Here is a 12,587-nt window from a genome sequence, read left to right as displayed (position 1 = left end):
GAACCATCCGAGAAATATGTTGTGTGGCTTAGATGAGAAGCGTCATTCCGGGAGTGCTTTCTTTCTTGTCCGTTCAGGCCACTTCTTACTTTGGCGCTAGAATAATTCACTTTGTTTCTCACACCTTCGTTATTCTGTTAAAACCTTCAGAATGGCTCGTGTTGTACGTTTTATTACACTGTGTCATGTCACAATGTAGCTCCTCAGCATAGTAAAGTTCAGCTTTATATTTTACGAATCAAGCGGATCGCTGTTATTTTATTGGGAGGCGCAGTGATACGGCAGGTTTGGCCAGGTCCCCCTCTCTGGTGGGTCTGGGGTTCGAGTCCCGCTTGGGGTGCCCTGCGATGGACTGGCGTCCCGTCCTGGGTGCGTCCCCTCCCCTTCCAGCTTCGCGCCCTGTGTTGCCGGGTTAGGCTCCATCTGGGGAAAGCATCTGATTTTAATTGCCGGCGTCACTCGGTGTCGGAGATTCCGCATCTCGACACGCGTTCTCCACAGGTGAGGGGCCGCTGCCGTGAACGCATTCTTACTGCTGGCTGCGAGACGTAGATTTGAAAAAGGAGTGCTTCCGATTGTGTTGTTGTCCGTAGCACTAATGTCGAAATCCCTCAGGTCCACCGTGTTGTCACTCTCTCGCTGTCAGAGTGTAAACCAAGGTATTTTTATGACCCCGCTTTGTGAGTCTGAGTCTCTGTATGATCTTTTTGTGTCTTGCATTGGATTTGTACGGGTAACCATAGCATGTCTTTGATAACGAACAGCTCTGGTTGTGCGATACGAGCTTTTGTGGGTGGTGCAAGATATTGTCCTTTATCCACAGTCGGAAGAGTACTCCTATCAATTGAAAAATGTTGTGGAAATGATCCATGCTAGATATTGTTAGTCTAAAGTTTGTTGGGCACCGCTTACGTATGGATGCTCTACACTGTTTGAAATGTCCGAGTTGACCTGTCGGTTATGGTAAAACATTGCTAGACAACTTGCTTTTTTTTTTTTTTTTTTTCCCTCAAGAAAAATAAAATAAAAAAATTAATGTTTAGAATTTTTCCTGGTAGGCAGTGCCTGGAAAATGTTCTGCAATTCTCATTGTTTCTAGTTTTTCAAAAGCAAGCTGTAATTTTTTTTTTTTTTACCCCCCCAGGCCAGTGTCACCATGACGACAACATGGCCCTGCATTCCCCTCTAGCTAGTACAGCTAATAAACTTAATTTAAAGCTAATTCTCTTTCTTGTCCTGCAGCTGACATAGGGAAAGGGCGATCAATGTGGCCGGCGTTGTCTCTGGAAGCAGGGTGGACTGCAACACACACCACTCCCTGACATCAGGTAAGGAGGACACCCCTCTGCCCAGCACTGTGGTCAGGCTGTGGCTTTTGCCACGTCTGCGTCCTGAGAGCGACGCACAGTGTTCGCTATTAACCGTGGCTCATCACATCAGCATTTCTGTTTTGTTGTATTACTCTGTTCTTCTTTTATGTTCAGTCTTTTCAAAGTTTATGTCTTTGTGATGCATGTCATGCAGTTCCCACCAAAGGCCATTTCTTCTGTCTCTCTCATTTAGTGTATCCATTATAAGCTGCAGGACTTAAAGCATAAAACGTGCTCTTTTCAGAGCCTCTTGCTTCCCTGCTATCGTCTTAATTAGAAGATCTTCTGGGGAGAAAAATTAAGAAGTGACATTTTGTTAAAAGTCACTTACAGTTGTCTGAGTCCGGTGGCGTGCGCGTTAGTCGAGCTCCGTGTCCTCCGAGAGCACCGTTCAGGGGTGTGTGCCTCCCACATGTTACGTTACGTACATTTACTCATTCAATTGATGCTTTCCTCCAAAGCGACTTACAGCGTTAACGTACTTAGTTATTTACCCGTTTATACAGCCATCCATCGTCAACAACCGCTTGTCCCGAGCGGGGTCGCGGTGAGCCGGAGCCTAACCCGGCAACACAGGGCGCAAGACGGAAGGAGACGCGCCCGGGACCGGGCACCGGTCCGTCACAAGGCATCCCCAGCAGGGCTCGATCCCCAGACCCACCGCACAGCAGGCACCGGTAGCACCTGCTCCCACCCTAAATACAGCTGGGTATTTTTACTAGAGCAATTTCGGGTAAGTACCTTGCTCAAGGGTACTACAGCCAGAGGTTGGAATCGAACCTGCGACCTTTAAATCCACGGGCAGTAGCTCTACTTGCAGAAGAGGTGAGAGCCTTAGCTCAATGCACTACGCTACCAGCTGCCCCACGTCCCCCTCACTGAGCCACACACAGCCAAGGTGCACTGGTTGCTCAGGACCGCCATCGGACAGGAGTTTACACAGCTGGGAATGTGCCATGGCTAAGGCTCGCGGGAGCTGGCTCTACCAGAGTCGCAGGGTGGTTGCTATCCATAGAGGGGTGGGTCGGGTGCCTGTTTCCTGTTCTTCCATGAAGAGTGAGGCGCCAGTTAACAGAACTCGTATTCCTACATGTGCTCTGTAAGATGTCGGGGGGGAACGGCAGCGTTGCTTCATGGAAGTGAGTTTTACCGTTAAAGTCGTACATCATCCTTATTGACGCCAATATGCGGCTCGGTGCGCCGCTGGAAACGATCAATGAGTATTTGGAGAATGAATGATTGTTTAATCACCTGGGCCCAAGGCCAGGATGGAGATTGGTCCTTTTTTTTTTTTTTTTTGTGTGTGAGAGAACAACGGTGCGTTTGTGTGTTGATGTGTGATTTCTGTGGGCCGAGCAGGGAGTTTAATTATTAGGGAAGGCGCACGGATGCTCCTGCACACTGTAAATATTTCTCTCCCCTGCTGATTCAGTAGTGTTTTTCTGTCCATCGTGGCGTTGGAACCGAGCTGTGCAGCGGAGCACGTGCTGACCAGGAGAAGCCGGTGCGGAGAGTAGCGTGCCGGTGCGCTTCGGTCTCGCCGGAACCCTATCAGCACGGCGCACTTGGCGAGGACAAACAGAGCACTTGTTTTATCGGCCTTTTATTACCACTACATGTGTCAGCGGTGTTTATTTTGCACTCGAGCATTATCACAGGAAAATGTGCCACACGCGCGCGCGGAAATGTTTGTAACTAGCAGCGAGCACTTTATCAAAGAATATTATACCTTCAGGCCAAATTTGGACAGAGCAATGAAGGAAGACCAATAATGTGGTATTAGGGAAAGGCCACAATAATGGCACTGCCACTTCCCTTTAGCAATGTCGCTCCTCCACGGCGCCCGTGGTCTCAAACGCAAGTCCGCACGACGTTCACACGCACGAGCCTGGAAAGAAGAGACGTGTGCCGCGTTTGAACCGCGTTTATCGTTTATAGGGCGAAGGGGGCGATGTGCGTTGGAGCGGCCGCATCCACCTGTAGAGGAAGCCTGAGGACATCGCTGTAGGTGCCGCCATCTAAGGGAGTAGACCGTTTCGTGGGTACACCGGTGTTATCGTGCATTTCGTGCACTATGTAATGGTTTTCTTGTAGGAGACCGTTCTTTGTGGCTTCAGTTGTGCTTGGAATGCGAATCCTCCCCACTCCATGGATGTGAATATCGCACGTGAGAAAATGTGCCCGCCCGGGGAAATGGACGGCGCTCGTGCGAGTGCGGCCGTTCCTCGACTCTATTTTACTAGGGCGGAAATAACGATAAATCCTGAAAGGTAATCACGTTCTACTTTCCACTGAATCAAAGTAAGGCAACATTAGCCGGCGCCGTGCTCAATTACGCTATTCATCACACGTCCCATCCGGGGGTGCGCGCGTGCGCGCGACCGGCTGAGCCAGCGAGGGAGTCGTCTCCATGAGGCCATCGGAAACACGCGTGGCCCGTTTGAGTTGTTTGTGTGTCGCATATTGCCCAATCTTTGATTTTTCTCAGTACGCGGAGCCAAATTCCGAGAAGGGCCGTCTGCGCGAGATTTATCGGGAGTTTCGTGTAGGCGGCAGCCGAAGTCCGACGCACGGCTCTTGGTGCAGCGACAAATTTTAATAACCGCCGGGGGAAGTGTAATTTAAGGGCCCGAGAGGAAGATTAGGCTGATTTATGGAGCTGTGGCGTAATGGCACAGATATGGCTCCTGCGTAAATTGGTGGTAATGAAAGTTTTGTGTAAATAGGGGAGGGGGATGTGGAGAATCTGTCTCTCTCCAGCCCCCCACCCTACAGTGCGTGCGTCGTGACAGCAGTGCCGGAGAGGTGGCCAGGAGATGGACTCATCCATAACAGTGCTCCCGGGCCCAAGGTTTGCGGCACTGACAGATGGGCTTGGTGGCTCGCTCCTCCACCGTAATGCTCTTCGGCGGAGCTGCTGCCGGGAAGGGCTCGTGCTTCGTGCGTGTGAATCAGGGCGAGGTCATTTCGCCCTGTGCATACGTCGCCGCTAGCCTTGGCCATCCTCACCAGTAAACGGCGGCTTCCGTTCACTTCCAGGATACGCTGTGGTATTTTTGTTTTTTTAAATTTTTTTGGGCCAGATCGGTTATCCGGTGATTTTTATGAAGGAAAGCAAAAGGGATTTGCCGAGAATGTTCAAGATAGTTGTTTTTTTATTACCTTGTAAATACGTTTACCAGCACTGTGGTAAAAGGGATCTTTTGGACATGTTTGCAAGTGCTAAATCCTGATGCCTTTATTATTACAGCGGTTGACGCGTTCAGCAGCTCACGGTACGTTGGAGTAGCGCTCAGGTATTTCCCTCTTGAAATGCTTTTTATCGCACGATGCGTTGATGTGAAACCTTGGGGCCTTTTAAAAGATATCCGTTTTGTTTCAGAAGCTGGGAATGTTGGATGAGAACAAATTTTGTTCAGGTTCAAGTGGAGCTTTTAGTCTCCCGCTAAAGGTGTTGCCGTTGAAGATGTCGGGCTGTTTCCTGTTCTGTGCCCATTTAGGACACGATCCTGGATAAGTGCCCCTCGCGCACTTGGACTGAGACATGCCAGCAGTCGCGGAGTTTCACGGAGGAAGGGGAGTTGCTTGTGTCGCTCCGGTGCTCCCCTCGTTGTCCTGCAGGGAAGCGTCCTTTGGATTCCATCTCGAAAGGCTTTTTTTTTTTTTTTTTTTAGAGCACTTGGACCGAATTGAATTTCACGCTCCCGACGGAACGAGTCGGTTTGAAGTCACGGCAGAGTAATGTGACTTCAATAAACACATTACGAAGTTGTCCCCAAGGACAATGTGAATACGCAACGGGTTCTGCGGGGATCGTAACGGGCGCTCCCGAAAGGGGCGCCGGGCTCTGCTTAATAAACACCTGAGCAGGAGACATCGGCGTGTACATCAGCAACTGGCAGCTGGGCTGACAGCAGTGAAGGTTGAGCGGGCAGGGGCTCTATCACTGGGGGTGCGGGGGGACAACTTGACAGCCCCATCACGCTTGACCTATTCGCTGCCAAGCGGATGTGACAATTTGCGAAGGTGCAATATCGAGCGGTTGCGTCTCCAGGCTCGGGTCCTGGCAGGACGTCACGGGTGGGGGCAGGGTGAGAGAGAACAAGTCGTGCGCAAACATCACACCTGCCCAGCCCTGCGTTCGCCAGCCCCAGTAACGGTTCCTAATAAAGGTCACCCAAGTAGGACAAGGGCATGCGTCCGTCGCTCAGGCGCCGGTACCCCAACACTATCTGTCCTCCTATCTCTTTGACACTTCTTGTCTTTGTTTCCTTGTTTTGTGTTTTCTTTTTCTCTCTCTCTTTTTTTTTTTTTTTTTTTAACACAAGCCAGCTGTGGCTATCACCCTCGTGTCCCTTGCAGAGGCTGAGGATCATTATATTAAATGCGCTATATGAATGTCTTTGCAGGTGAAGGGAAGCACGGCACGTCCTGCATTTGGTAGCATCACGGCTTTCTATTAGCCTTGGAAGGTTATTGGCCACTTCTCACGAAAGGACAGAGACATGCACCGCAACTGAAATGGTTTGAAGCAATAATGTTACCCTCCTTTAAGGAACTTGATGGTGCAATTTAACGCAAAAAAAAAAAAACATGTAAACAGACGCAGTGGGAGGACAATGACATGCAGCAGCTGAAGGCGCCGTCGCTTCTTGCTGCCAAGTTGACCCCTCCAAAGGTCACTTTTTAAGAGCAGCATTGCACAACCCTTGTCCTTCTGCAACATCCTAGAAAACATATTAAAAACAAAAACAAGTGCTTCTGGCTGGTTTCTAGAAAACCCGTAAATAGACGCAGTGACAACCCTAGCAGCGCACGCTGTTTGTTAGTGTAACTCCGGGTCACGCTCAGCACAGCCCTGCAAATGAGTGGCAACTGCCTGCGAAGTTTATTCTGCCTCCCCTCGCACCCCTAACTTCATTTCCTGTCCTGGACTGTGTGTCTGGCAGCGTTCTTGTTTTGCCTCTTTTATCATCTCATCAGGATTGTTCAAGCCTGAGGACAAAGGCCCAGCTCTTGTACCTTTAACCGACATTTTCTTCTAAAATTCTTCAAAGTTGCCGCAAAGAGTGCTAATAGAAATAATTTTTTCCTGCACATTATTGCCCCTTGATCAGTGCAAGGGGATATGTGTTTATTGAATGTGACCATTCCAACCCCCCCCCCCCCCTTGATCCAGTCCCACTTGTGAACTTCTGAGATTGTTGATCTGCCGGCCGTTTTGTTCCCTCCATAGAGCGGGGGGAGGGGTACTGTTGGGCGAAAAGACGAATCGCCGGCTGGCATTGGGCCTGCTCACGTGATGGCAGTTGACTGATTAACCTGTATACCTCCCCGAAAATGCCACAGGCGCACTTCTGATTAAAGTTCAGACAGCCATCTATCATTTGCTGCCTACATCTCCCTGTGTCCTCACTGTAAAATGGATGTGATTCTCAAAATGTAATATTGTTTGCTTCGGGAACCATTTGCATTTTGCCATCATGTGCACCGACAGGCGCAGAGAGAAAATCCAGTTGAGAGAAGTAATGGGTTTACCCCACACCCCTGCCGCACGTGCGCAGACGCACACGTTAAAAACCAGGTTTTCCTATTTTTGCATCCGTTTCTTGTGTGTTTGCGTGTGGCCTCCATACCGCGTTCATGTAACATGACTTGTGTGCACATGTGATCCTCACCTTCTTTGACACTCTTTGCCCGGATCTCTTTGCTGTCGTAAAAGTGCTCACTAGTGGCAGTTGTGCATTGTCGAATCTCCAGCGAAATGGGCTGTGTTTGCCATATCCTTGCAACCTGCTTTTAGCACCTCTCTCGCAATAAGGTTGCACGTATATTGGGAGCATTTCTCAAATCGGTGGGGGGAGAAGGGGCGAGGCTAAAGGGAAGCACTCGGTGTCCCTCTTACTTATGCAAAAAATGTGGCACTTTAAAGGACTAGCGACACTCATAGGCATAGAGGCATGTGCCCTTTCTCTGATGTCATTAATGGAAGTGGTTCGTTCCGTCATCGCCCCCTAAACACATTCACGTCTCATTTTTTCGCTCATCCCATCGTTGACTCCATCCCTTTACATATTGTGTAACGGGCTCTGAACTGAAGGGTTGCTTTTAGTTCTTCTTTCCTCCACGTCTTCACGCACTTGAGTCCCTCTACGGCTGCTGTAGGAATGAGGTCATTGTCTGCGTGAAAATGCTTCTCTTTAATGGTTTCGCCCCCTCCCCTCTGTTAATCAGTAAATTCAAACAAATGCACGGCAGCTCCACAAACACCCGGCCGTAGTCGCTTTCGCCCCTTCTGATCGTCTGTATGGTGACCTTCAGAAGTCCTCCGTTTTCCTTCTGTTTCATATGTTCATTTATGATGCTGACGTCTGTTAGTAAACGGCGACACAGTTGAGTGTTTTTGTCGGCAGCCTTCTTTCGACCGGCTGCGTCGGACTGCTTAACGTGTGGACTTGACACAGTCAACGTTGGCGACAGCATAATGAATCAACACGCGAGCTATTAACATTATACACAGTCCATGTGGAAAAAGCCAAAATTAAATACAAGAACAGACGAAAAAAAAAGGGCCTTGCAGCATCGATCCAGGGGAAAATGACCTCTCGGGGTCCAAGGCCAACACCCTCTGGGCACACTAACCTTATACAAGGATCCAGTGGGGCAGCTGTTATCTTTTCACTTGTCCTGTTTTTGACACCACCCATAGGAAAAGAGTGTGAGCGTTGTGTGCGTGCATGCAAGGTTAGCAGTGGTGACCTGTTGGTTTGAATGGAAGATGGAGAAGCCCCGTGTTTTGTGGTGCTCTGTGTATGTATCCCTCAGCGAGCGAGCACACACACACACACACACACACACACACACACACACACACACACACACACACACACACACACACACACACACACACACAGGCTAGGGACTGCACTGAGCCCACGGGGACTCCACGACTGGGTCCCCTCCAGTCATATGGGTGGACTTATCAGCCATCCGCGCAAGAGATGCGGGGGTGATTAATGAAGGGGCCAGCCTATATTGCATTATCTGCTCCCTGATTGATTGATTTAATCTGGGTAATTGTGTGAGAGATGTGGCGACGAACAGCGTGCAGGAGGCCTCCGATACGCTGTAGTGCCAGATCCCAACCCCCTTGCCAAGGCCTGGGGGTGGGGCTTTGGGGTGCTGTCAAGGTCAGCTCATGCCTGGAAAAGCCCTCCTTTTTTGTACACTGAGATGGTCCTAATAGTTAAGATGTGTCAGGAGTGAGGCTTGCAGTCACCCACTCTTCCTCTGGGACCAGACTCCCATCCCCCTCATCCCCGCTCTCGGACACCAGGGAGCCAGTTGCTCTAACCCCTCATGAAAACATCTATTCCCAGCAAGACATGCATAATATTCCTTTCCTGTGCACGTTTCATGTGTGTGTAAGAGCTAGAAGTTTAATCTTTGTCATGTTTGTAGCCGTGAAATAATGCTGTAGCAGTAATCAGTCTTTTGCTATGTAGAAAGAGGGTGGTTTTTACACCTCCTTGGTATAGCGCCATATACTCAGAAGGGGGGGGGGGAGGGTGCTTACATTCACTGTGGAGCTGCTGTCAGGTTACATTGCCTTCCCAGGAACTGATATCTGTCTTTTTTTCTTCTCTTCCCCTTCTGTCAAGGGAGAAGAATCTGAGCTGCCCATGTGATGGGAAGGTGTGTTAATATGTGAGCATAGTATGTGTATGGAGAACTCTGAGGGTGTGTGTGTGTGTGTGTGTGTGTGTGTGTGTGTGTGTGTGTGTACGCACGCATGCAGTCTATGAGTGAGCGCAGCGGAGAGTGGAAACTGTTAACAAGGCTCCCTGGTGTAGTGCCTCTTCCTGTCTGGCTCGGCCTGCCTTCTTGTTTAGAGATTGAAATAAAAACAAAGCTGAAACTGGGAGCGACAGGGCTGGGCTGATCAGATAAAATGCCATTTCATCATCCCGTGTTTCTGCCCCCCCCGCTTCGCCCCATCTTCTCCGGTTTCACTGGACTTTCGTTCTCGAGTGCACGTGTAGACGTACTGGGCCCTTTTAAGATCCTGACCGCAGCAGCTCCTGCAAAGAGGGCTGCGGTGATGGGCTCTGCTGCTCTCCCATTGGAGAGGACACACACCTTCATTTCTGTCGGACCTGAATGAATTGGACCAAAGTGGCCACGTGCTGCTTTCTAGTGCAGGTAGATCCAAAAGTGGAACGTGGAGCTTTGACGATCTCCACTTTGTTTGCGCAAAGCGTTCCAGCCTCCTGCCCGCTGACTGCTTCAGGAGGTGAGGCCGTGTCGTGTGTCTCTACCCTCACAGGAGCGGCAGGAGATGTGGAATAAATCTCCCAGGGAGGACTGCGCACTGGAGTTAAATGGCTTTCGCAGTGGGCCACGGGTTACATGCGCCGGGGCCAAGCGGCTCGCTGCTTATTCTTGTGCCAGCATGTTTCCACGCGGGTGTTGGGGCGGTGCACACCGGGGTCGGAGACGTGGGACGCGGTGCAGGGGCCATGGCAGCTGGAGGTTATGTAGGAGTGTGCTGTGTTTCTTCCAGTTCCCATCTGAGTTGCATCAGTAGTAAAATCTTACTTTTTTATTTAATAGTTTTAACTGACACTTTTTTTTCCAACGCAACTCAATGTTAAACTACTTACAGTGATTCACCTGATATTACAGTTGGATCGTGTTTACTGGAGCAATTCAAGACAAGTACTATGCTTCAGTAGTGTGGATCAAACTCCCAACTGAAAGTCAAGGGAGTTTTTCTTTTTAAAAAAAAAACCTCTGGGGGTTCATGTACCAGTGGCTGTCCACCCCTCTTTGCCATTCTAGATTAAAAAAAAGTGAATTACAACTAATAATAGCATTCTAGCTGAGTGCTAACTTGATGTTTTTGATTGTAATATTTTCGTAATCATTTTTTTTCCAGTTTTCTGTTCTGGGCCATTGGAACTATGGGATATGTAGTTGTTTTTACCACAAGAAATTAAGCAGTCTTAATTTTTTTCCCCCCATTCTTATCAGAAATACTGTACAAGAACAAAAAGTGCTATAGGAAGAAACAATATACAGAAGAGCTGAAATCAATACACACCTCGGAAGTCCTTGGTACTTTTATATTCCTTTCGTCTCTTGTAATCACTGTCATGAGAATCCACCGGGATATCTGGTGGACGTTGAATGCGTTGTGTTGTCTACTTTCTGGGGGTGGCTCTGTTGAGCTTTGTGCGAGGGCAAGGGTGGTGCCGGGTCCCGAGCAGTAAATGGACATGCGTGCAGGTGTATGCACAGGAAATGCATGCTCGAGAGGAATAATATTGCTGACTCACAGTCTGAGATGCCGCTCAATCAGTTGCGCAATCCATGCTCATCGACCGCACGGCCCCCCAGGAATGAAGAGCAGCTCATCGAAAAGCTCTGATCAATGATTTTTCACCTTCCGGCTGCAGAGGGTGAAAGGTTCTCCCCTTCCTCCGCACCACAGAGGGACACTGCATGCAAACAGCCAGGTGTGTGGTTAACGGTTGCCTTACCAACGTTCTCGATCATAGCGCAACACCATGTGCATGTGAAGATGACCAAGTGTGTTTTTTCCTTCCCAGTGTAAAGTGTATGTGTGAGATTTCTCTCAGTGGTGACATCAACATTAGAGGATGTTATTATTGTCCTTGCCCACCCAGCCCCCCCCCCGATTAATGTCTTTCACCCGTGCTGGGTACAACGGTCTCAAACACAGCAGGGGCATGACTAATTTGTCATCTTAACTCTCTTTAATATTAATGAACTGCTGTGGGATTGTTATCTCAAGTTTTCCGCTCCGTTTTTCTTTGCTCCTTGAACAAACAAAATGGAGATGCAGCGAAGCAGCATGGGTCGCTTTATCTCACCATCTCCACAGAGCTTTCGCGGATGTCCTTTCCCTTTTCCGGTGGAGCCTCCCCCCCCCCCCCGCACACCATCGCTGAGTCATATCGTAGTAGTGCCAGCTAAGCTGATGACCCTAATTGCAATCATCATTATGACGATTGCTGATCAGGTGGTTTGCATTTCTGTGTGTGCTGTACCTGTTTGGGCTGAGCACTGTAGGGCCTCTTCTCAAACCTGGAGCAGTACAGACCGTATAATATATGCATACATGGGAAGGGAAGGGTGCTGGGTGGCAGGAGCGAGTGGCAAGTATGAGATGTGTGTGTCTTGTCTGTATGAGACTGATGGAAAACATGCTACACAGTAACCAAAAAGGGCAGATTGTGCAGCGATTAGGGTTCGAGCTGACTCATCCTGCCCCAAACCCCATACTGCTCAGACCCTCCGCTTTAGCCCATGTGACGTCGCAAACAGGACACAGACCGAGGGGGTTCTCGCCACACTAGCGTGGACTTCAGACAGAGTGGTTCTCGCCGTGAAGCCCGGTTTAAGGTATGACCTGTATGCTTCGTACTTTCTCAACATACATTTTCCATATTGATCGCAATTTTTCCTTTAGTTTTACGGATGCTTTTCTCCAAAGCAGTTTACGGTGCAAAGGTACATTCGGCGATTTTCTCATTTATACATCGATAGTTTTTACTGGGACAGTTTTAGGGACTGTTCCTAGGGATTTTGTTCTAGGCTGCTGCAGCACGAGGTGGGCTTTGAACCCAGATCCTTTGAGTCTAACCGTTGCGCTACCTGCTGATTTACAAGCTGTATCGTGTGTCTTGGGAAACGTACCTTTAAACATTGTTCTTAATGGCTGTTTTATTTTTTCACCGCTATTTAGTACATCTTAATAAACTTCTAGGTAGTGCAGTTCTCCCCGGTGTGAGTATCAGAAGGCACGTTGAATTGTGGCCAGTTCAGAAGAGCAGCATTAGCATGAGTGTAGCAGCAGCTGAGTAACATGTTATAAGAAGCACTGTTTTTGTCCAAAATGTTAGCTTTCTCACTGAGAATTAATCTTAAAAAGAAAAACAGTTTGTTGGGTGATGATTTGGTGGGGCTAAAATGGCAACCCGAAGAGCGACGCCTCTTTGCCATGCCAGATCGGCTCTTTGTGAGATTGGCTGCAGACTGGAGTGGTGAAGGGGGAACTGAGCCATAAGGCAAAGCTCTCTATTTACCGGTCAGTCTACGTGCCTACCCTCACCTGTGGTCATGAACTCTGGGTAATGAAAGAATAAGATATCAGATATAAGCGGCTGGAATGAGTTTTCTCCGCAGGGCGGT

General features: G+C 49.1%; 1 protein-coding gene across 4 annotated transcripts in view; it reads left to right on the top strand.

Moving 5' to 3' along the window:
* raraa (retinoic acid receptor, alpha a) overlaps positions 1–12,587 on the top strand; it is a 159,793-nt gene that overhangs the window by 57,525 nt on the left and 89,681 nt on the right. For 2 of the 4 annotated variants that reach the window (XM_029249491.1, XM_029249492.1), the window contains exon 2: positions 1,243–1,328. The gene's annotated coding sequence lies outside the window, so the exon portion shown is untranslated. Of the gene's footprint in view, positions 1–1,242; positions 1,329–9,031; positions 9,066–12,587 lie in introns of those variants that run through there. The other 2 variants (XM_029249493.1, XM_029249495.1) reach the window with 2 other exon arrangements.

This window comes from Scleropages formosus, chromosome 25, assembly GCF_900964775.1.
Source record: "Scleropages formosus chromosome 25, fSclFor1.1, whole genome shotgun sequence".
Taxonomy (NCBI): Eukaryota; Metazoa; Chordata; class Actinopteri; order Osteoglossiformes; family Osteoglossidae; genus Scleropages; species Scleropages formosus.
This window is presented reverse-complemented; position numbering and strand designations above follow the sequence as displayed.